The sequence below is a fragment of the Mobula hypostoma genome, chromosome 10 (genome assembly GCF_963921235.1).
Source record: "Mobula hypostoma chromosome 10, sMobHyp1.1, whole genome shotgun sequence".
Taxonomy (NCBI): Eukaryota; Metazoa; Chordata; class Chondrichthyes; order Myliobatiformes; family Myliobatidae; genus Mobula; species Mobula hypostoma.
In genome coordinates this window covers 52,840,254-52,865,069 of record NC_086106.1, presented here as the reverse complement: position 1 = coordinate 52,865,069, position 24,816 = coordinate 52,840,254, and positions in this window count along the sequence as shown.

The following is a 24,816-nucleotide window of genomic DNA, read 5'->3' as shown; positions in this document are numbered from 1 at the left end:
TTTCAATAACCTTCTCACAGAGTTGCTTAGAGTGTTTTTTTGTCTTCATGGTGCAGTTTTTGCCAGGATACCGACTCACCAGCAGTTGGACCTCCCAGATACAGGTGTATTTTTACTACTATCAATTGAAACACCTTGACTGCACACGGTGATCTCCATTTAACTAATTATGTGCCTTCTAAATCCTATTGGGTGCACCAGTGGTGATTTGGTGTGTCATATTAAAGGGGCTGAATATTTAATGCAATCAATTATTTTGTGTTTTATAGTTGTAATTAATTTATATCACTTTGTAGAGATCTATTTTTACTTTGACACAAAAGAGTCTTTTTCTGTTCACCAGTTTTAAAAAAGCCAAATTAAATCCACTGTGATTCAATATAGTAAAGCAATAAAACATGAAAACTTCCAAGGGCGGGGGGTGAATACTTCCTTTCGGCACCATCATCGACCAAATGAGTTGTTCTGGTTGTAATCAATCTGTGATACTGTTGATTGCAAAGGAATGCTGGTTTACGTCCTGCAAGCGACTAGTTGGATTTGTTTTCTATTTATTGCAGGACTTGATGAAGTCATCATCAATTTTGAAACACTGTAAAAATCTGAGATGGACAAATGAGATGATACAGAGGTTTCATTGTACAAACGGAAATAAACATTTCTTTGTGTTTTGTCAACTTTCTAAAGTAATTTCCCCCTTAATCTACAAGAATGTATTGTCCTTGGAGACTGACTCAGACCTTTATATTTTCCCAGCCGTTCTAAACAAAACTGCTGCAAGTCCCAGCAATACTGGGACCAGCAGGGGATGAAGAGAAATTCCGGAGATTCTTGGTCTCCTGAAAGAGGCACTCACGCGTCTTTACAGTGTTTCAAAATTGATGATAGTTTCATCAAGTCTCGCAGTGGAGGAAACAAAATGGCTGCAAAGAATCAGGGAGTTGCCGCCCTCATTTCATGAAAGCAAACAAGAACATTCAAATTAGGAGCAGAAGTAGACCAATGTATAATTACGTCTGATATACTTGATACCCACTGCAATAACCAACTTTGCTGTTTTCTTATTCACTTGCTGCAGATGAGTGCTAACCTTTTGCAGGACACCCAGATCTATCTGCTCCCAGGTCCACCAGATGCAGAGTTGTTGAAAGTTCTTCAAAGGTCAATAATTCAAATCCTCCCGGGATCATCTGTTGGGGTCATTTTCTGTATCTGGTGCTCCTGATGTGGCCTCCTGCATATTGGTGAGAACTGACATAGACTGGGAGATCACTTCATTGACCACCTTCACTTTGTCTGCCAGAAAAAGCACAATCTCCTGCTGGCCACCCATTCCCATTCTGACATGTCAGTCCATGGCCTCCTCTACTGCGCGATGAGGCCACACTCTGGTTGGCAAAGCAGCTCCTCATATTCCATTTGGGTAGACTCCAACCTGATGGCATGAACATTGATTTCTTGAACTTTTGGTGATGGCCCCTCCCTCCTCTTCTTCACCATTCCCCATTCCTCATTCCTGTTTCCTTCTCACACCTTCTCTTCTTAACTGCCCATCACCTCCCTTTTGTGCTCCTCCCCTTCCCTTTCTTCCATGGTCTTCTAACTTCTCCTATCAGATTCCCCCTTCTCCAGCCCTTTATCTCTTTCACCAATCATATTCACAGCTCTCTACTTCACCCCTTCCTTGTCTCCCAGTTTCACCTATCATTTGCCACCTTGTACTTCTTCCTTCTCTCCCCCGCCTTCTAATTCTGACTTCTCCCCTTCCTTTCCAGTCCTGATGAAGGATCTCAGCCCAAAACATTAACTGTTTACACCTTTCCAGCCTGGCCTGCTGAGCTCCTCCAGCATTTTGTGTGCAGCAGTACAGCATAGTACAGGCCCTATAACCCATGATGCTGTGCCAATCTATATTGACCTACTCCATGATCAATGAAACCCTTCCAGCCTACACTGCCATACCCTTAATTTTTCTAAGAATCTCTTCAATGTCCTTATTGCATCAGCCTCTACCACCAACCCCTGCAGTGCATTTCAGACAACTGCCACTCAAAAAGTTTACTTCTTACATCTTTTCTCCGCTCATCTGTGGCCCTGACTGCACTGGGAAAATATTGCAGTCTGTCTACTTGATCTTTGCTTCTCAATCTCAGACACTTTTATCAAGTTGCCTCTCCTTCTCTGTCACACCAAAGAGAAAAGCCCTAGTTCACTCAACATTTGTTCATCTGACTTGCTTTCTAAACAGGCAGCATTCTGATAAATCTATTCTGTACCTTCTAAAACTTCCACACTCTTCCTATAACGAGGTGACTAGAACTGATCACAATGTTCCATATGTGGTGTAACCAGAATTTTATAGAGCTGCAATATTATACCCGTAGAATATTTGGGATTTTCCTTAATCCTCGTGTCCAAGGCCTTATTAGTCAATGCCCCGACTAAGATTGCCAACACGCCATTCACATTAATCACCTTATCACTTTGTGTGGCAACTTTGAGGGATCTATAGACTTGGACCCCATGATCTCTCTGTTCTTCAACACTACAAAGGATCCTGCCATTAACCTCAACTCTATCTTAAAGTTCAATCTTCCAAAGTTATCATTTTACAATTTACCTGGACTAAACACCATCTACTACTTCTCTGCCATTTCTCCATCCTATTCATTTCCCATTGTAACCAAAGACAACTTTCCACCCGATCCACAACAATTGCACACTTCCTAAACTTTCTCATCCAAGTAATTTATAAATCACAGAGCAGATCTCCCTGGACAGATACTTCCGAAGTATCGCTTGCTAGAGACCTCCAGGGAGAATGTGCTCTATGACCATCCTTTACGTCCCATGGACAAGTCAATTCAGGATCCGTGCAGCTAAGTTTCCTTGACCCCATGTTTCATGACCTATGGATGAGCCCTCCATGGGGAGCCTTATTAAAACTCATACACCCCACATCCTCTGCTGTACCTTCAATTTATTTTGTCACCTCCTCTAAAATCTCAGTCTTGAGACACGACCTGCCCTCATAGCCATTCTTATTATCCCTAAGAAGACTCTGCTTCTTCAAACACTTGTAAATCCTGTCGCTAAGGATCCTCTCCAAATGGCTTTCCCACCACCGATGTAAGGCACACTGATCTATAACTACCTTCCTTGAACAAGGTATATCCAGTCCCATGGTTCCATTCCTGTGGCCAGGGACATTGTCAACTCTTCCCTTGCTTATGTAGTGACCTGGAGCATATCCTGTCCAGCTCCTGGGACTTATGCCCTAATGTTTTCGGAAGCTCCAACACTACCACTTTCTTAATCCCATATCCTGTCCAGCTCCTGGGACTTATGCCCTAATGTTTTCAGAAGTTCCAACACTACCACTTTCTTAATCCCATATCCTGTCCAGCTCCTGGGACTTATGCCCTAATGCTTCCAGAAGCTCCAACACTATACTTCCCTAATCTCAGTAGTGCTCCAGCACATTAGCCTGTTCTACACTGACCTCACATTTGAAAAAGTCCCTCTCACTGGTGAATACTGAAATAAAGCATTCATCAAGTACTGTATCTCCCTTATCTCCTCTGTATCCACCCACATTTCCCCATCCTCCTCGCCAATTTTTCTAAGTGATTCTCACCTCAGTCATGTCATCTTCTTGTTCTTCATGTACCTGTAGAATATTTGGGATTTTCCTTAATCCTCGTGTCCAAGGCCTTATCCTATCTCCTTCAAGCTCCTTTAACTCCCCTTTTAAGCTCCTTCCTTAAGCTACTTTATAACACTCAGGAACACTGCCAGTGTTTTACTTCATAAACCTTAAGTATGCTTCCTTCTTCCTCATGCCTAGATGTTCCTTCTTTCTTGTCAGGCATGTTTCCTTCATCCTACCATCTTAACACTGTCTCAGTGGGACAGACCTATCCGGAGTCCCATGCAAGTGGTCCAGAAACAACCTCCACATCTCTGCTATGCATTTCCCTGAGAATAGTTATTCCCAATTTACACTCCTATGTTCCAGCCTAATACCATCATATTTAGTTTTCCCCCAAATAAATGCTTTCCAATATCATCCGCTACTATCCTTGTCCATGGATATGCAAAGGTCAGCTGTGGTCACAATACAGCAGCTGAAAAGCCTGCTTAACAAGAAATCTGACCAAGTTCAAAGCCTTGATGAATCCCCCATCACATTTGCTCTTCTTCCCCCTTAACTTATAAGCCACAGAACCAGATTTACTGTCAGAGAATTGGCCACCATGGCTTTTGTCTAGTAGATCATTCCCCCACCTCCCCAACAGTATTCAAAGTGGTATACTTGTTATTGAGATGGACAGTCACAGAAGTTCCCCTTTGCTCTAGTGATGGAGACCCAGCTACCTGCATCCTGCAGCTTAGGTATGACTGTCTCCCTGTTACTCCTGTTTATCAACCCCTCAGCCTCCTGAATGATCCATACTTTATGCAGCTGCAGTTTCCTATATAAATATTCCCTATATATTATAAATATATTGTTTGATTAAGTATTCTTTGTTGGTTACATAATTCATTATGGGTTATATGTAAAAGTATGTGAATGGCATACATCATTATGTCACCACATCATATGTGAACCTTTGACTAAAAAAATCTAAGTACCCAAGTTCCCAGGCGCCTATGTTTTTTGTTCTATTAGTTTCTGAGGTTACAAAAAAAAAACATAACCGTGATGACGAGGAACTTTTAAGACAAACCAGAGACAACTACCTACCTGTTGAAGTGCAGCACAATTTTTCTTCAGAAGGGAAGCAAGACGGTCAAGTTAAAAAAAAAGCACCACACGTGTATCTTATGGAGAGAGAGGGAGAGAGAGACATATGAGTTAAAAAAGGCAAAAAAAGAACAAATGCCATGGATTCATAAATTGTGAATACCAGGTGATAATAATATTAATAATAATGATAGTAATAATAAATAAGTAACTAAACAACTAAATAAAGCTGAAATGGCTAGCTACGTTGGAAAGATAGATGTGTTCAGTTGCACAGATAACTGGATGATGCATACTAAACAAATTGTGCAGTGTTTTGAAGCAAATGCAGGAGCCAATGAAAAGCAAGTGCAAGTATTATAGAGTGCAATAACTGGAAAATTTATGCAGTTTGCTTTGAAGTTTAAATTCTCCAACCAAACAACTGAAATGAGCTTTGCTGACATTGTGAATATGATGCAGGAACATTTGGAACTGAAACCATTGTCGATTGCAGAATGCATTAGGTTTCATAAGTGGAATCAAAAGGAGGGGAGTCCATTTCAGTGTTCATGGCTGAATTTTGCATGTGCCTAAACAAAACTGTAATGTCTAAACGGAAACCTGTTTGGCTAAACAAATTGTGTTACCATTGTGGCATACACCAATCCAATGCAGGTTTAAAGGCAAAACTTGCAGAATGTGCAAGTTTTTTCCAGGTGCTCCTGTTTTCTCCCATCTCCCGATGGTTGGTCAGTTCACTGACCGCTTTAAAGTTCCCCCAATAAGCAGATGAGCTCTGCAGTCCGTAGGTAAGTTATTGGAAAATATAGTGCGATTCATGTGGGAAAAGTGGTTGGAGTGGACTTGATGGGCCAAAAGGGCTGTTTCTGTGTCCATTGATGCAAATCTTATGGCATCTTGCTGTTCCCAATTAAGTACAGCACATAATTTTAAAAAAAACAAAAACGTCTTTGCAAACAATTATACTTCATTAATTGTGATTAGTCAAACAACTCGATGATTGATTCATTGTGCAGTTTCAAACAAGACCCATTACTCTTTTAGTTACACAGTTGTTTTGTTTACTTTCACAACTTTCAAACCCCCTGCTTATGTTCAGATATTACCCACTCTTTATGAACTTGGCGAGGGCTTGATCTTGCAAGTTCTTCTCTGAATCTTTTTCCTCAGGATCTTCTTCAGTGGTTGTTCTCTAGTTACACTGATCCTCTGATAGGGCATTTTTTAAATACGTTGCTTCATGTACCTTGCAAATATTCCTTAGTTCTCTATTGTCATTTACATAGGTACAATTCCAATACTTATCTATTCAAATATGAGTTGCTTTAATTTCTTTAAATTCATGCTGTGCCATCCCACATTTACTTCAACCATTTGGTTCCTTAATCATCAGAATGTTAGAATGTGCTTTTGTTATTTCAACCACCTGTTTCTTCTGACTTCTGGATAACTAACAGTGGTGTATTTACAATGGGATTGTTCACTGCTTTCTCAGCTATACTGACCAGGTGTCAATTACATGACCTTTCTTCTCTGTGCCTCTTCATTCTGTTATTCCTAATATCTCTTCCTTGTCCCCCACGGTATCCCCCTAAGCTGTGACAGTAAATTTGCCATTGGTCTGGCTGCTGCAGCACCATGTATTGTTCGGGTTGCTGCTGATATCTTGCAGCACTGAACTGTTGGATGCCATGCATCTAGCTTTGTTATAGGTTCATTAGAAGAACTCCACCATGGGTCCTACTATATTGCTCTTACCCCTAAGTTTTGTCATTATTCCTCGTCAACTGATGAGGGCCCCCGTTGGTCATGGTCGACCATGGATGTTGTGTCCTAGTTGTCAAGCCTGGGTAGTACCATATGGAGAGCAATCTGTTGCCCATGTAGCAAGTTCACTCTCTCCATGCATCCCATGAATGCAAACGAATGGCAGAGACCGATACAGTTTGGTACCAGCAGCGTTGAACTTAACATAGGACTGCCTTAGGGACTCCAGCTCTGGATTTTTCCCTCAGGGTTTACTTCCAAAGCCATCCCCATGAGTGGGTATAGCTGCAAGGTCACTGAGGTTTGAGATGAGAATTTTCCTTCTCCGAGGTGAGCTGCCAACCACAGCTGACAAGCCCCATCTGCCCAAAGCCACTCGTTTTAAGGTGCCATTAACCCGCCTTTGCCCCTTCTCCTGTCAGTAGAAATGGTTCCACTGGGCTTAGTAGCTAAGCTACATGTGAAGGGCAGGAGCTGGACTTGGTCATGAGAAGCTATTTGAGGTGCACACCATTGGCAGCATTTAATAGGTAGTGGAGCTTATCCCCTTTAACACACCGAGCTATGACAACAACATATCAACTATATATCTGAATATTTTGAGAAGTTCTGAGGAGATTGCAGTGAGTTGGGGGTTAGGTAGTGTTTGACCCTTCAAACTTTTTCCAGCTGACGAGGCTAAGTTGGTCTTGTTTCATATGGTTATACAGCACAGCCAACCATCAACCCACCCACTTACACTCATTCTAATTTTATTCTCCCTATATTTCCATCAATTTCCCTTTGATTCTACACTCACCAACCCACCAGAAGCAATTTACAGCAGTCATTTAGCCTACCAACCCACGTGTCTTTCAATGTGGGAAGAAAATGGAGCACCCAGAGGAGACCCACACACTCAACAGGAAAATATGCAAATTTCATCCAAACAGCAGGAGAGGTCAGGAATGAGGTCAGGTCACTGGAGCTGTGAGAAAGCACCTCTACCTGCAGTGCCATTGTGCCATCCTCTGATGTTGGCTGGTACACAAAGAGAAAACAATTTTCAGCTCTGTGTAACTTTTAATTCCAGCTGGAGATGGAATATCTGTCCTGAAAAGGTGCTGCAGTTTACTAATTCGATATTAAAGTAATGCAAATCATGACACTTCTGGGTACCTCAGAGGAATGTTTTCCAAGCTTCTTTATTTTAGTAACAATTTCAGCATTCCGTGGATGGCAAAAGTTGCACTGAGAAGTGAGTAGCAAGTCCATTCAGGTGATTGAAAGAAATTCAGACTCATAAAAACAATAACAGCTGGAGTTCTCAGATATAAATATTAGTAGCACATGTGGCTGTCTCTAAAAGGACAGTTGGAATGAAGCAATAAAAGCAGAGACTATTTTCTAAATGGGGAGAAATTCAAAAATATGAGGTGCAAAGGGACTTAAGAGTCCATGTGCAGGATTCCCAAAAGGTTAATTTGCAGATTGAGTCGGTAGTGAGGGAGGCAAATCCAATGTTAGCATCAGGGCCGGGTTAACCTAGTAGTAAAAGTAGCATATGCTACGGGCCCCGCATTTTTGACTGCCCCACCCGCACTAAATGCTTGCAAGCTGCAGTCTGGTGAAATCGGCATCTCACTGTATTCTCACGTCTGTTAGAGTGAAATTTGGGTAGATGATTCATTTACACTTGAATAAATGACTTCAGCCATCAGTGTTCTGTTTTGACAAAGCACTGTGGATTGAGTTCATAACAATGCATTTCCTAAAAGCTGTGAACCCAGTTTCATTTGTAACAATGCATCTCTGGCACCTCTGAGACAAGAATGCTAAGTTTTCAGGTAGTTGCGAAGACACCATATCTATGCTTTTTGAATATGAATTGTCCTCTATGTTAGCACGTAACGTACCAAATAATGTAATATGGATTTTAACTTGCATTCCTAAAGGCCATGAATGCCAGCTTAGGCATGCTGGTGCCCGTAGAATGAATTTAATCAAAAGATGTGAAAACTTCAAAGAATTGCCTATATTTGTAACTATGAACTGTCCTTTGTGTTTAGTAAATAAATATCAAGCCTCAATCACAAGGCGGTTAGACCTGTTCTGCCAGGGGTCTCTACCTGCTGTAACCTTGTTTTGTCAAATAAAGAAACTGCCTTGTACCTACCAGTAACGCAATGCTATGTGATTTCATCCACACCACAATGACGGTGATCTGGCAACGCTGCTGTTTTCATGTCAGGGGAGCTGCATGCTGCATGGTATAGTATGTGCGTGCAGGCATATGTTGGTTCCTTGCTGTGTCGTGGTATAAATGCTCATGCAAACCAAGGAGGGGGACATAAATCATACCTATCTGAAACAACATGTGAGGAATTCATCAATCTGATTGGATCCAGCATACTGGATCACATTAACGGTGAAGTGAAGAAATACAAGTATTATTCTGTTTCATTGGATTCTACTCCAGATAGATCTAATGTGGACCAGCTGACTTTGACTGTGCGCTATGTTTTGCCGTCTGGACCAGTTAAAAGATTTGTGAAGTTTTTGGCTATGGAAGGTCATAGTGCTGAACAGCTCGCTCAAAGTTTACTTGACTTTTTAAAGGAAAGTGACATTGATATAAAAGACTGTCGTGGTCAAAGTTACAACTATGCCAGCAACATGAGTGGCAAGTATAGTGGCTTACAAGCACGAATTAAAGAGCTGAATGAGTTTGTAGATTACATTCCATGTTTTGCACATTCACTAAATTTGTTTGGAAAATGTGCTGCTGAATGTTGTCAAGAAGCATTAATTTTCTTTCAATTTGTAGAAAGCCTGTACACATTTTTTTCTGCCTCTACTTATCGGTGAGATCTCCTTTCTGCTGCATTATCTGATGGTGGTGCTCATTTGCCCATTGTGAAAAGAATGTCAGGTACCAGGTGGTCAGCTCGTGCAGATGCAACAAAAGCACTTTTACACAGCTTTTCTGCAATAAAACAAGTCTTGGATGACATTTCAAATAACAATGATCAGAAGGCAGAGTGTCAACAATAGGCTCGTGGACTATTTTCAACCATGATGAAGTTGGAAACAGGAATAATGGTCATATTGTGGGATCAAGTATTACAGCATTTTCAAATGACCAGTGCTTCTTTGCAATCTTCTGGCCAAGACTTGAACACAGCTTGTGCACTCTACGAATCCTTGTATGGATATATTCAAGCTATGCGGTCTACTTTTACAGACATTGAGCAAAAAGCCAAGGATCTGACTAAGTGTGAAGATTATCAACAGCAAACTCAAAGAAAGCACAAGCAAAATCGTGTGTATGATGATTTCAGTGGTTCCAGCACTGAAACAAGTTCCACTTGTTGAATCTCAAACGCCTTCTCAGAAGTTTAAAAGCGGAACATTTCTTGCCATTATTGACAGCTTGCTTTCTGCCCTGTCAAAAAGGCAGAAAGCTTATCCAAAGGTGAATGGTGTTTTTGGATTCCTTCATCCGTTACAGTCGTTTACACCTAAAGAGATCATAAAGAGGTTATCAAATCTTATTAAATCATATCCGGAAGATCTGGAAGAAAGTCTTGTTGAAGAATTTGTGCAGTTTACTGAACTGTTGAAAACTGATCTTGCTTTTCATATTGGCGCCAAACAAGACCTTGTAGAGTTACAGTTGTACCTTTTGATAACTGACAATTCTTTGGAGTCATGTTTTCTAAGTGTAGAAAATGCCTTGCGCCTCTATTTGTCACTCATGGTTACCAACTGCAGTGGAGATCGCTCATTTTCAAAACTGAAAAGGATTAAAAATGAACTAAGGAGCACCATGGGTCAAAACAGATTGAACAATCTCAGTCTAATGAGCATTGAACATGAACTTCTGCGTGAAATAGACATTTCCGGTATCATCAACAAATTTGCTCATGCTAAATCTAGAAAATCTAACTTTTAAATTGTAGTTTTGTTACTTTTGACATTTGAAATTGATACCTACATGTAAGTAATACTATTACTGAAGTGTCAGACATTTGTTGTATTATCTGGCTGTACAGCAAATGAAAAAATTGGATTACTTTACTATGCAAGTAACTAATTTATGTTTTAATACTTATGTGCATTTTTAAAATTTAGGGCCCCTTTATAACATATGCTACAGGCCCCGCACTAGCTTAATCCGGCCCTGGTTAGCATTCATTTCAAGTGGACTAGAATATAAGAACAAGGATGTAATGCTGAGGCTTTATAAGGCATTGGTCAGACCACACGGAGTATTGTGAGCAGTTTGGGCCACTTATCTAAGAAAAGATGTGCTGGCATTGGAGTGGGTCCAGAGGAGGTTCATGAGGAAGAAAGGATTAACGTATGAGGAGCATTTGATGGCTCTGGGCCTGTACTCGCTGGAGTTTAGAAAATGATGAGGGATCTCATTTAAACCTGTTGAATACTGAAAGGCCGAGACAGAGTGGATGTGGAGAGGACGATTCCTTTAGTGAGTGAGTCTAGGATGGAGGGCACAGCCTCAGAATAGAGGGACTCCCATCTAGAACAGAGATGAAAAGGAATTTGTCTTGCCAGAGGGTGGTGAATCTGTGGAAGTCATTGTCACGGACAACTGTGGAGGTTATGTTATTGAGTATATTTAAAGCAAAATTTGATAGGTACTTGGCTAATCAGGGGGCCAAAGGTTACAGAGAGAAGGCAGGAGAATGGAGTTGAGAGGGATAATAAATCAACCATGATAGAATGGCAGAACAAACTTGATGGGCCAAATGATCTAATTCTGCTCCTATGTCTTATGATCTAGAGGAGGCAGCAATCATTAATTGGTGGCTGGCACTGTAAAGCGATGTACTAACCACTGAACCATTGTGTCAGCTTTTCTTCAGACTGCACCACTAGCTTTGCACCATTCTGTTCATCTATTCTTTATATTTTTATATTTCTTTTTTTCTCAACTTATACTAATGTCATTATGCTAATTTTAGCTTAGTTTGTCATGTAACTTTTGCTTTTTTATGCTTGAATGTGCTTTTACTACAAAAACAAACGTTCATGGCCATTATACTACGCGTATACGTTGTGACTGTTGTGCCGGGGTCCTGAATTATCCCTATGAACTGTGCTTTTGAAAAGAGAGAGAGAGAGAGAGAGAGATATTTAACACCGACATCTTGTTTTTAAGAGAGAGAGAGGGGCGAAGACTGCTCACAGTATGTTTACATTTCTACAAGGACGCTGCCTGCTTGGAAATTCTTACAGACAGAGAAGGGAGGAGCTGTTTGAGTGGCAGTTGGTATTCCGCACAGGGAGATAAATAGAAGGTCAGATGATAGACCTCTGACACATGGTTTTGGACACTGGATGAGCTTTGTTGTGCCCACAGAAAAAGTGGGTTTTGGAGGATCGATTAGGCGGATTGATCAGTGGCTCTCGCAATGTGAACAGGGCGTGACCGGTGGGGAGTTATTTGTGTGTCCAATCCTCACCTGGGTTGATAGCTCCACCACAGAAGAACAGTCCCCTTTGTTGTGGTCACGGTCGGTGACTTCTAAAGGATTTTGGAGGACAATGGGAAGATCGACGGCATCAGCTCACCTGAAGACACAAATCTCTCCCCCTCTTTCTCTCTCCGTCACGACTCAACTGAATACCACAAACTGAACTGAACTTTACTCATCATCGTAAGACTATCTATTTACCCCTAGACTTGAAGAAGCTTGGTTTTTCATATATTTCCACTCTTCTATATATATATATTCATTGCTAACCTGTTTGATTTATCTGCATTCATATTACTGTATTGCATAGTTACTAATAAATACCATTAGTTAATAGCAATACTGGACTCCAAAGTATTATCCATTTCAGCTGGTTCTTTAACCCGCCACGGGGCACGTGACACTGTGAACAAAGTCCACCGGAGAGACACTGAGGTCTTTACTCAGCACAAAAAACAGAGATCATACTGGAGACACTCTTGGAAAAACAGGCCTTCCAACTATTTCTACAGTTACAATTCATTCATAATACTTCCTTTGCGTTGCACATAATTTCACACACCTCCAAATCTTACACCAACACACCCAATATGAGTGTCAATCACCTCTCTCTCTCTCTCTCTCTCTAGTTGCATTCATGCATATGCAGACATTTCAGTTGAATGTGTGTTTCCTGGCTTGCAATCAAGCCCAGTGTGCAGCTTTGGGAAGATTATTGTTCTGAGCTGCATATTAAATTCAATCCACAGTCTACATTCAGATCTGAAGACTGGTTCTGTTGAAGTTAATATTTGCTACATTGTATGTGCCCTGACAGTATACAGGCAGTACTTAAGATAATAAACTTAAAACTTGAATCTTGTTGTTTGCATTGATCACTATTTGGTACTATATTTATTATTACAATGAATCAGGTTTACCCTGTGAGCTTCACATGAGCAGGAATTTCATTCCAACCTGGTATATGACAATAAACTAACCTGAATCTGCACTTGATTCCGTCAGCTCTAATGGCAGCATATTTCAAATATTAACCACCCTCTGTGTAAAAGACATAATTTTGGATCTTTCTTAAAACCGCTTCCTCTTTTACCCCACATGTTAAACCAATGTCCTCTTGTATTTCCTCCTCCTTATGCACAAATCCGCACAGTTTTGAATCATCAGCAGGTGTGTAAATATAACATTGGTTCCCCTGGATAAATTGTTGATATAGATCATGTAAAGAAGGGGGCGCAAATCTCTGTGGAAAGTTACTCACAGTACTGCCAACCTCAAAAAGATCAGTATATTCCCACTTTTTGCTCCCTGTTTGCTAACCAGTTCTCAAAGGTTCAAAGGTCCAATTTAATGTCAGAGAAATGTATGCAATATACATCCTGAAATGCTTTTTCTTCACAAACATCCACAAAAACAGAGAAGTGCCCCAAAGAATGAACAACAATTAAACATAAGAACTCCAAAGTCCCCCCCTGCTCCCCTCCCTCCTGCGCATAAGCGGCAGCGAGCAACGATCCCCCCTTCCCACACTAGCAAAAAAAACCCATCAGCACCCACCACCAAGCACTCAAGTGTGAGCAAAGCAATAGCAAAGACACAGACTTGCAGTTACCCCAAAGACTTCGTGTTTCACCCAGCATTCGACATAGAACAGGCTCTCTTTCTCCCTAATAAGGGAGAAGGATGTGTCTCCATTTTTTCCGGCAAGCAGGGAGACATAACAAACAACTCGCTGGTTTACGATGTTAAAAAGTCCGTTACGTCGCTTTTTCTGAGCTCTGTTCCCAAAGATCTCAAAGATCCCGGCTCTTTGGGCACGCAGCAGAAGATTTTCCAACTCCCCCGATGACACACGGGTCTCCTGCCATGACACCAACCCTCGATCCGCCTGTCTCCAGAGATCCGAGATCTTAGGCTTCCAAATCCGAGCCAGACTCTCAGGCCGAAGCCCTGGCGTGCCGACCAACAGCCAGTCCTGAAACCCCGAGAACAGGTCCCATTTCTGCAAAGAACCAAAGCCAGCGTGTAACTCCAGTTCAGGGTCTTCAAAGGAACCTGAAAGGGAAAAATAAAGATATTAAAGATGGAAATAGAGATGTTTCCAAAGATGTAAGCAAATGTCGCCATTAGGCGCCATTGTCTCCTCCTAAGTTCATAGTAATAGCTTTTCTCCCAGCAATGCGCGCTGTATGGCACTTGAGGAATGATAAAAACATGACCCTTACAGTGCTGCCCTGGGAGTAGGCTCTGTTCAGCAGATAGATGACAGCATCATTGACTCCAATGTGCTCCTGGTAGACAAACTGCGATCGAGGCGTGATTTGACCAGGGGTCGGAGGTGAGCCAGGACCAGCCTCTCTAGGGCCTTCATGATGTGTGAGGTCAGGACCACTGGACCTCATAAGAGGAAACCTAAGTAAAATAGAATTAGACATTGGCTCAGCTGTTTCAGTCATTCCACAAATACTGAACTGAAGCCTGCAGATATCCAACTAAGAATTTATACTGGAGAAAAGATAAATCCTGTGGGAATGATATTTGTAACAGTGAAATACAACAACCAACAAGCCACATTGGGCTTGTATGTGGTAAAAACAGGAGGGCCAGCCTTGTGCGGACATGTTTGGGTGAGACAACTACTACTTTGACTGGAGATCCATCACCATTTACATGCCATATCCTCTGCAATAGAGTCAACTGAAAGCAAATTAAGAAAGGTACTAGATGATGCCACAGCAGTGTTTAGGGATGGCATTGGAAAACTCTAATATATCAAGGCAAAATAGTGTTAAATGAAAACACCACACCCAAGTTTTACAAAACCCTTCTAGCTCTTTGTACCATTTATGATAAAGTAGCCAGTGAGCTTGGTGGCATGGAGGCTGAAAACATTCTTTCCAAAGTTGAGTGGAGCCCATGGGCAATACCAGTAGTCCCAGTTGCCAAGAAGAATGGGTCTGTCAGAATCTGGGGTGATTTTAAGGTCACTATCAACCCAGTACTGAAAGTAGATCAATACCTTCTGCCAAAAGGGAGGATATCTTTAGAAACCTTTCTGGAGGAAAACACTTCAGCGAAGTGGGCTTAGCTAAGACCTACCTGTGGACGGAGATTGAAGAGGAGTAAAAGTGTTTCTCATCATAAACACTCACAAAAGGCTTTATCACTATAATAGGCTGCACCTGCACTCTGGCATGAAGCTATGGACCAGGAGCTGCAAGTTTGTCCAGGCACTCAGTGTTGCCTGGATGACAGGATTGTTACCATTAAGGATACAAGGAACATCTCCAAAATCTCAAGACAGTGTTAAAAAGATTGAAAGATTATGGATTCAGGGCGTGACACAACACATGTGAATTCTTTAAACCAAGCATCACTTACTGTGGTTAAACTATTGTTGCATAAGGATAAAACATGTATGTTGAGAAAATTCAAGCACTAGTAGATGACCCAAGACCAAAAGAAGTGTCACAGTTGTGGTCCACTTGTGACGGTGCATGCTGGCAAAGACTGAACCCAAGTACTGAGGAAAGACAGACCCTCTTGTACAGACAGCAACCAGGGTTAGTTAATGAGAGTTCCAACAAAACATCAGTGGCTTATTTGAGCAACACTATGCAACATAACATTCTCAAATCTAGGACCCTGCAATGAGCACTAATTGGGCGTCCACTAAAATAATCACAGAACGCAGGAAACCTGTGCCCGTGAAAATAAACTTAAGATTAAAAAGAAAGCACTAGGGAGTAACGACTCTCGTCAAAACAACAACTAACAAAATCAGGTGCTCTAGAAACCTAGGAGCTCTATGTTCTCTAGCTCCCCGCACATGTCCCAAGGGCTCATTACACCTTTTGAGAATTTGTCAATAATTATAAAAGGTTCCTGCCAATCCTGGCTATGGTGTTCCACCCTTTGAAGTCATTACTACAGGTTAGGAAGAAATAGCAATGGACGAAGTAAGGTGAGGTGGCTTTACAGAAGTTAATGGAAATGGTGATTTCAGACATTGTACTCAGACATTATGATTCACATCATACAGTGAAGCTTGCCATGCACTGTTCGGGATGCCAACACATCCAGAAGAAAGGTGTCCAGAGCTCTCAGAACCACTTCTTGTAGTCCCAGAGTCGAATCCTACAACCACCACAGAGGAGGCCCCAGAACCTGAGCCTGTTTCACAGCCACGTCTCACCTGCCAAGCAGAGTCACTCCCTTTATCAGGAAAGACGTTATCGCATAAGACTAAGGATTCTTCCATAGTGATTAAATCTTTAGTCTTGAGTGAGACAATTTATAACTTACTACGCTGTGGATATCTGTGTATAGTAGTCGTAATATATAGTACACTGTGTACATTCTGTATTGAGTTGGAGCATATAGCTAAGCAGTGAGCAGAGTTGTGTATATAATATTTAGTAATATCATAAATATATTGTTTGATTAAACATTCTTGTTTGTTTAAATACTTCACTGTGGGTTACATGTAGAAATACATGAATTGCATGTCATCACACCACCAGGTCATTTGTGTGCGTGCCTCACTTAGTAAAAACAAAACATACAGTTTCTCCTGGCTCTGTGTTTTTGCTTTCAATTAGATTTTACATTTTGGAATTACAAAACATAACACAAGACTGTTATTGTCTAGCTGTAGTATGCATGAATAGATTAGATTTGGAAATAGTAACTGAGGGATGAGTCAGTGAATATGACTATAGCCAAAAGCCTGACTCTGAATTACCTATTGTCAGTATGCTAAAACTGTAATTGTTCAATTTCATTGTTATGTTTGGAACAGTACATGCTGGTGAAAGAGGACCCTGTGTTTGTCAGAATTAATATGTCAGATCTTCCACTTTGTTGTTCATAGTGCTTTTACTGTTGTTGTAAGAGTCCTAGCATTAATGTTTCAGGCATCTGTGATCATTCAACCTAAAACTATGTCCAATCGAGTGTTACTAGGACCCGAATGCTGGGGATGTCAGCTTAGGAGAAAACAACAATGTTGCTTCACTATTGTTCCAGTGAATTAGAGGGATTTCTAGAGAGAGAATTGTTGCGTTCCTCTCCATGTCTTGTGGTGCGGTGGGCAGCAACCTTGCTGTTTCTTGAGCATTTGTCTGTTTTTTTACAAGGCCAAGTTGCTGGCTCGACGCTGAACCCCGCACAGATGGAAAGTGTGCAAGGAGCTGGCCAGATTCGAAGCAGGGACCACTCGCCTCGAAGTCTGGTGCAGATGCCACTACACCACCAGCCAGCTATAGAGAAAGACCAGCAATAATATTTCTCCAGTAGCTTGAGATATTCAAATCAGACCTTCTACTCTGTCACTAGGAGAGATTACTAGGTGAAGAATATAAGTGATACAAGGATGGGTTCAAAACTTCCTTGAAGATATGGCACATCCCCACTGACTCCTGGGAACCTCTGGGCCATGATTGTAAAGTGGAGAAGGAGCTTTTGGGATGATGTAGAGAACCATGGCACCATCATGTATCAGGAGCACACAGGATCCATAGCGACTGAACCACCTCACAAACCAAACAGTCTGCCAATTCCTTTAGGCAACCACAAGCCTATCTATGGAAGACTTGGTTATTTCTCATAATTGGCTCATTAGGTACCTCCATCCTCTATCCCAAGGGGCTTCCTAACAGAAGTCTGTCAATGTGTGACAGTGAGAGCCTGTGATATTTACAGGAGTACATACTATGCAAAATATATCTGATATATTCAAAACAGTCTCTTCTCACATTGTACATGGTTTTGAGGATTAAGCAACACACATAAAATGCTGGAGGAACTCAGCAAGCCAGGCAGCATCTATGGAAAAGTATACAGTCAATGTTTCGGGCTAAGATCCTTCTTCAGGACACTCCTTCATAAATCACTTCATCTTTTAAAATTAATTTTCTTGGCTTTGTTTTTTAAACTTCCATTATCAATCTAATGTTCATATTTTGCCTGTCTACGTAAACTTGTCACACAAACAATAAGCACTAATGATATCACAGCACCTCTTCAGGCCATACATGTCATCACAATCTCACAAGTTTACAAAGACGGGTCCTGAAATTCAATCACACCATTGATTCAACTGTGTTACATAACCGATAACTGTTTCTAGGTCATTTCTCATCATTCAGAAAATTTAACCAGACACTTCCTGGAGATATTCTTTGCCAGACACGATTTACTCATCAACAGCACATCAGATGAGACAGTTCTCCATCCAATGAATTATGGGGTTAATTAGTCCACATTATCCAACAGTTGATGCAAAGCTAATAGTGCATGTGCTTCCTTGTGACATGAAGAGAGAAAATAAGTATTTCCCTGTGTTTCTGTTTACAGACTTGGCATTGAAATATATGACGACTACAATCACTTTAAAAGAATTTGGTTCCTTAAGGTGTTGTAGCTGGGTGAGGTAGTGGGGATGTGGCGGTAATGCACCATTAAGGTGGATGCCAACCGCCGTAAAAGAAGATACAGACAGACAGAGGTAGTGGGGATAAGCTCTCACTACCTACTAAATGCTCCCCATGGTGTGCGTCTCAAATAACCTCTGACAACCAAGTCCAGCTTCTGGCTTTCAAGTGTGACTCAACTTCTAAGCCTGGCAGAACCGTTTCTACTGACAGGAGATGGGGCAAATGGTGATTATTGGCACCTTAAAACCAGTCGCTCTGGGCAGGTGGGGCTTGTCAGCCATGGTTGGCAGCTCATCAAGGAGAAGGAAAACTCTGATCTCATACCTCCATTACCTTGCACACCCAATCATGGGGAAGGCTTTAGGAGTAAACCCTGAGGAAAAATCTAAAACTGGACTCCTTAAGGCAGTCCTATGTTGAGTTCAACGCTGACTGGAAACTCCGGCGACGTGGCTGTTGCCAAACTTTACAGGTCTCTTTGGATTCATCAGTTGTGTGGAGAGGGGGAGCCTGCTATATGGGTAACAGCTTTCTGTTCATTTTGTGCTGTCCTGGCCTGTGTATCATGTAGACTGCTGGGACACACCATCCTTTCTTTCTAAATCTTTTTATTAATTTTCAAAAATATAAACTCAATAACAAATTTGGTACAAAGAAATTGGAATAATGTTAATCAGCATATATAAAACGAATTTTAAGTAACATAGATATAAAAGACTTCCAAACTCATAATGAAATTAGTCATTAAAAAGGAAATAAAAAGAAAAAAAATATAAACAAAAAAAAACCAAAAGAAAAAGAGAAAAAAAACCCAAAAAAGGCAAAACAGGGCTAGACCAATAGCTTGTATCAGACGCGTTCAGTAATGTCGTTAACTCCACTCCTCTAATCATATATTTTAAGTTTTAAAAAAAAGATTCGGAAAGATCAGATTACATCATTTGAAAATGATGCATAAAAGGTTTCCAAGTTTCTTCAAATTTAACCGAAGGGTCAAAAATATCACTTCTAATTTTTTCTGAATTTAAACTTAATATAATTTGAGAAAACCATTGGAATGTAGTTGGAGGATTAGTTTCCTTCCAGTTCAACAAAATAGATCTTCTTGCCATTAATGTAACCAATGCTATCATCCGACAGGCTGAAGAAGACAAAGGTCTATGTTCTACCATTGGCAAATTGCCGTAATAGGATGGGGTTTTAAGTCAAAGCATAGAACTGTTGAAATAATATCAAAAATATCTTTCCAATATTTTTCCAAAAGAGGACAAGACCAAAACATATGAGTTAAAGAGGCCACTTCAGAGTGACATCTATCACAAATAGGATTTATATGGGAATAAAAACGAGCTAATTTATCTTTGGACATATGGGCTCTGTGTACTACTTTAAATTGTAAAGTGTGTGTTTAGCACATATAGAAGAAGTAAATGCATTTATCCCCAGGGTTGGCTTTGCTTGGTGATTTTAAAGGATAGCTCTTTGAATAAATTATTGGAACAAACGTTCAATTCTGCTACACACAAATGCTGGAGGACCTCAGCAGGACAGGCAGCATCGATGGAGAGGAATAAACAACTTTTTGGGTGGAGACCCTTCATCAGAACTGGAAGGGAATTTGGAGAGGCTGGGAGGGGAAGGACTATAAGCTGGCGGGTAATGGGAAGACCAGGTGAGTGGGAAGGTGGGTGGTTGGGCGAGGGAGCTGAAGTAAGAAACTGGGAGGTGATAGGTGGAAAAGGTAAAAGGCTGAAGGGGGAATATGATAGGAAAGGAGAGTGGACCATAGGATAAAGGGAAGGATGAGGGACACCAGGGGGAGGTGATAGACAGGTGAGGAGAGAAAGGGTAAGAGGGGAGTCAGGATGGGAATTGAAAACAAAGAGAATGGGGGAGGGCGTAGAAGTTACAGGAAGTTAGAGAATTCAGTGTACGTGCCATCAGGTTGGAGGTCATCAATTCTGCTAAGAGACCAAGGAACTTGCTTTTATCAGTGTGAGCAATGGAAGCTGATAAATGCAATTTAACATTTTATGGCATATAAAAACCAGATACACAAAGGAGAATCAGTGGACGTTGTGTACTTGAATTTTTAGAAGGCCTTTGACAAGGTGCCTCACATGAGGCTGCAGAATAAGAGTTTGTGGTATTATGGGAAAGATACTAGCATGGATAGAACATTGGATTATTGGCAGGAAGCAAAGAGTGGGAATTAAGGGATCCTTTTCTGATTGGCAGCTGGTGACTAGTGGTTTACCACTAGAGTCATTGTTGGATCTGCTTCTTTTTACGTTTTATGTCAACAATTTTAATAACAGAATTGATGGCTTTGTGGCCAAGTTTGCAGATGATATGAAGACAGATGGCAGGGCAGGAAGTGTTGGGAAAGCAGGGAGACTGTAGAAGAACTTAGACAGGTTAGGAGATTGGGCAATGAAGTGAAAGGTGGAATACCGTGTTGGGAAGTATATGGTGGTGCACTTTGGTAGAAGTGTGGAGAGAATGGAGAGAAAAAAAAATAAAATCTGATGTGCAAAGGGCCTTGGATGTCCTTGTGCATTACTCTGTAAAGGTTTGTTTGCGGGTTGAATAGGTGGTGCAGAAAGCAAATGCAATATTAGCATTCATCCTGAGAAAACTAGAATATAAAATCAAGGATGTAATGTTGAGGCTTTATCAGGCACTGGTTGGACATTACAGGAAAATTGTGGGCAGTTTTGGGCCCCTTATTTAAGAAAGGATATGGAGAGGGTTCAGAGGAGGTTCACGAGAGTTATTCTGGAATGAAAGGCTTATCATGTGATGAGTGATTGGGCCTGTACTCACTGGAATTTAGAAGAAAGAGGGGGACGATCTCATTGAAACCTATCGAATGTTGAAAGGCCGAGATAGAGTGGATGTTTCCTATGTCAGAGGAGTCTAAGACTAGAGGGCATAGCCTCAGAATAGAGGGGTATCCTAGTAGAACAGAGATGAGGAATTTCTTTAGCTAGAGGGTGGTGAATCTGTGAAATTTGTTACCACAGGCTGATGTGGAGGCCAAGTCTTTGGGTGTATTTAAGGTGGAAATTGATAGGTTCTTGTTTAGTCAGGGTGTAAAAGGTTATGGGGAGAAAGTAGGAAAATGAGTTTGAGAGGGAAATGAAACAATCATGATGAAATAGTGGAGTGCTTTCAATGGGCCAAATGGCCTAATTTTGCTCCTATATCTTATATCTAAGCTATTGTAAAGCAGACAGTATGAAACAAGCCATTTATTCAATGAAACAAATCTTCTGGGAACAAATTGCAAAAATATTTGTTTTATTTTCATAAGATTCCATTTCATATCATTAAAATAGTCTAAAATTCCATTCTAATAGCCCCATCTATTTTCTCCCCATCTCATAAAACTGAATAAGAATGTTTAAATGTGCACTCTAAAATTATTTGATTGCAGGAACCAGAAAGGTAAATATTAATGCTGAGAGTCAAATTTTCATTTTAATTTTCTTATTTTAAGAAATGGTCATCATCATTTGCACAGTGAAGATGTTTTGTATGTCTCTTGATACCCTTGGAAATGTGTTGCTGAGTTATCTTCTCAAATTGCTACAGTATGAGTGTTGAAGCACTCTTATAGTGCTGATAAATAGGTGGTTTTCAGAAACTTAACTCTGTGATGATGAGGGAACAGTGGCATATTTCCACATCAGAATGATTTGTGGCTTGGAAAGGGAATTGGAGCTGGTGCTAACATCTGCTGCCTTTGCATTTCTAGATGGTAAAGGTCAAAGGAGCTTTCCTGAATTGTGAGCTGTGCTGCCAGTGGACAACATGGTGGCGGAGGGAATGGTTGCAGTTTTATCCGTGAATCCTCAGCTGTCAAAGTCAAATAATGAAGGATCACAGTACTGTGTACTAGGGCACATGGTGGAATCCAGCAGAGATATTTTGGAGTCAGACAGGTTTCAAGCTCTCATTTACTGGATACATATCCTTTCCTTGGTTATGGCAGTGTTCGTTCCTCTGAACTGTTCATAATCCAAAATGATTCACAGGTTGGAAATGTGGCCACCAACCAAGTTCCCACAGCAGAAGATGGTAAAAGTACATATTTGTGTGTATGGGCTATACAAAAAGTTGGGTGTTTGTAATCTGGGGAGGACCTGATACGGAAGTAGGATGGAACTCCAGTAACCCAGAATCTGTATGTTGGTTTGGCATCTGGTTCATTCATTAGTCAGTAGACTGAGCTGAGGTTCCAAAAACTTGGACCCCAGAGTGTGCACTGGGTGTGCTGTCAGGACCAGAGGCAGGAATATGACCCTGTTCTTGGGTTGGGAACATTAGGGGTCAGGAACATGGGCAGGCATGTAGACAGAGCTGTGGTCTGGAGGGCTGGTCGATGCAAAATATAGGATGAAACATACCAGTTTTATTTACCCCTTTCTTTAATTCAATACATTTACTAGAAAATATATTATGAATGTATAATATATTAAAAGGGAGAAATCAAAGTGTGTTAGGCTATTAATAGAATTAAGTACTAATAATTGAGAAAATTTGTCAGTCCCAGGGTGCTGAGGTTTTAGAGTTTTATTATTTTCTGAACCTACATCATATAGATAAATTATCTGGTTAGTAGCTAATTGCAGTTTGGAGATGTGCAATTTGTATACGTTGGTTATTGCATTTCCAACAGCATCAAGTGCTCCAGTCACGTTGGCAAGAAAGCAAGAATAAAACACATCTAAGTGGTGATTTTGTGACTACAACTAACAGTGGTTAAGTCCCATTCAGCAATAGCTGATAAAGTCAATAGTCAATTGGAACAAGAACTGAAAACAATGAAGGCAGGGAGCTTTTTATCTCTTCCTGTTTAAGAATGTGGCAAGGCATAGCAATCCTTCTGGTGAAGACACTCTCAGGGTACCGTCAGGGAGTTGATCCAAGTTTTAGACCTAGCCACACTGTAGGAATTGTGGTGGATGTCCAAGTCACAATAGATCACAGCTTGGTGGGGAAGCTAGGTGGAGGTGTCGTCATGCTGTTGCTGCCTTTGTCCTTCATCATGAGGGAGGTCACAGGTTTGGAAGCTCCAGTCCACTTAGATGGTACACTGCATTCAAAATGCATGTGCAATGCAAGGAATGAAGATTTAGTTGCTTTGAAGTGATGATGTTGATATTTTCTGTGGAGGTGGAGTTATGAAATACATTCAAGGTGAAGACTATCCAACATTTAATCTGCAAGAGAGTCAAAGAATATTGGGGAACAGTAGGACAAGTATGTTAAGGTCAAAATCCGATTAGCCATGATCTTATTGAATGATAAAACAGACTCAATGAACCGATCAGCACACTTCTGCTTCTGTTCCTTTTTAGCACCAGATCTGTAACAAATTATAGCAACACACATCAAAGTTGCTGGTGAACGCAGCAGGCCAGGCAGCATCTGTAGGAAGAGGTGCAGTCGACGTTTCAGGCCGAGACCCTTCGTCAGGACTAACTGAAGGAAGAGTGAGTAAGGGATTTGAAAGTTGGAGGGGGAGGGGGAGATCCAAAATGGTAGGAGAAGACAGGAGGGGGAGGGATAGAGCCAAGAGCTGGACAGGTGATAGGCAAAAGGGGATACGAGAGGATCATGGGACAGGAGGTCCGGGAAGAAAGACAAGGGGGGGATGGATCCCAGAGGATGGGCAAGAGGTATATTCAGAGGGACAGAGGGAGAAAAAGGAGAGTGAGAGAAAGAATGTGTGCATAAAAATAAGTAACAGATGGGGTACGAGGGGCCTTAGCGGAAGTTAGAGAAGTCAATGTTCATCCCCCCCCCCTTGTCTTTCTTCCCGGACCTCCTGTCCCATGATCCTCTCGTATCCCCTTTTGCCTATCACCTGTCCAGCTGTTGGCTCTATCCCTCCCCCTCCTGTCTTCTCCTATCATTTTGGATCTCCCCCTCCCCTTCCAACTTTCAAATCCCTTACTCACTCTTCCTTCAGTTAGTCCTGACGAAGGGTCTCGGCCTGAAACGTCGACTGCACCTCTTCCTACAGATGCTGCCTGGCCTGCTGCGTTCACTAGCAACTTTGACGTGTGTTGCTTTAATTTCCAGCATCTGCAGAATTCCTGTTGTTTGCTGTAACAAATTATGTCTGCTCCCCATGTTATAGATCACCCTTTAGTGTCTTTAGTAAAGATAGCCATTATGCATTGCACCATGTTATAGTAGGACCCAACTGATGTAAAACTTTGGAGTCCACTCCTAAATTTCTAAATATACTGATTTTATTTTCTTAATAAGGCAAGTGTGAAGCTAACTGGCCTGGTATTTTTAACAATCTCTAGTCTTTCTGCAATAGTGGCATTCCTTTTGTAGTTTGCCAATCATCAGGAACATCTCG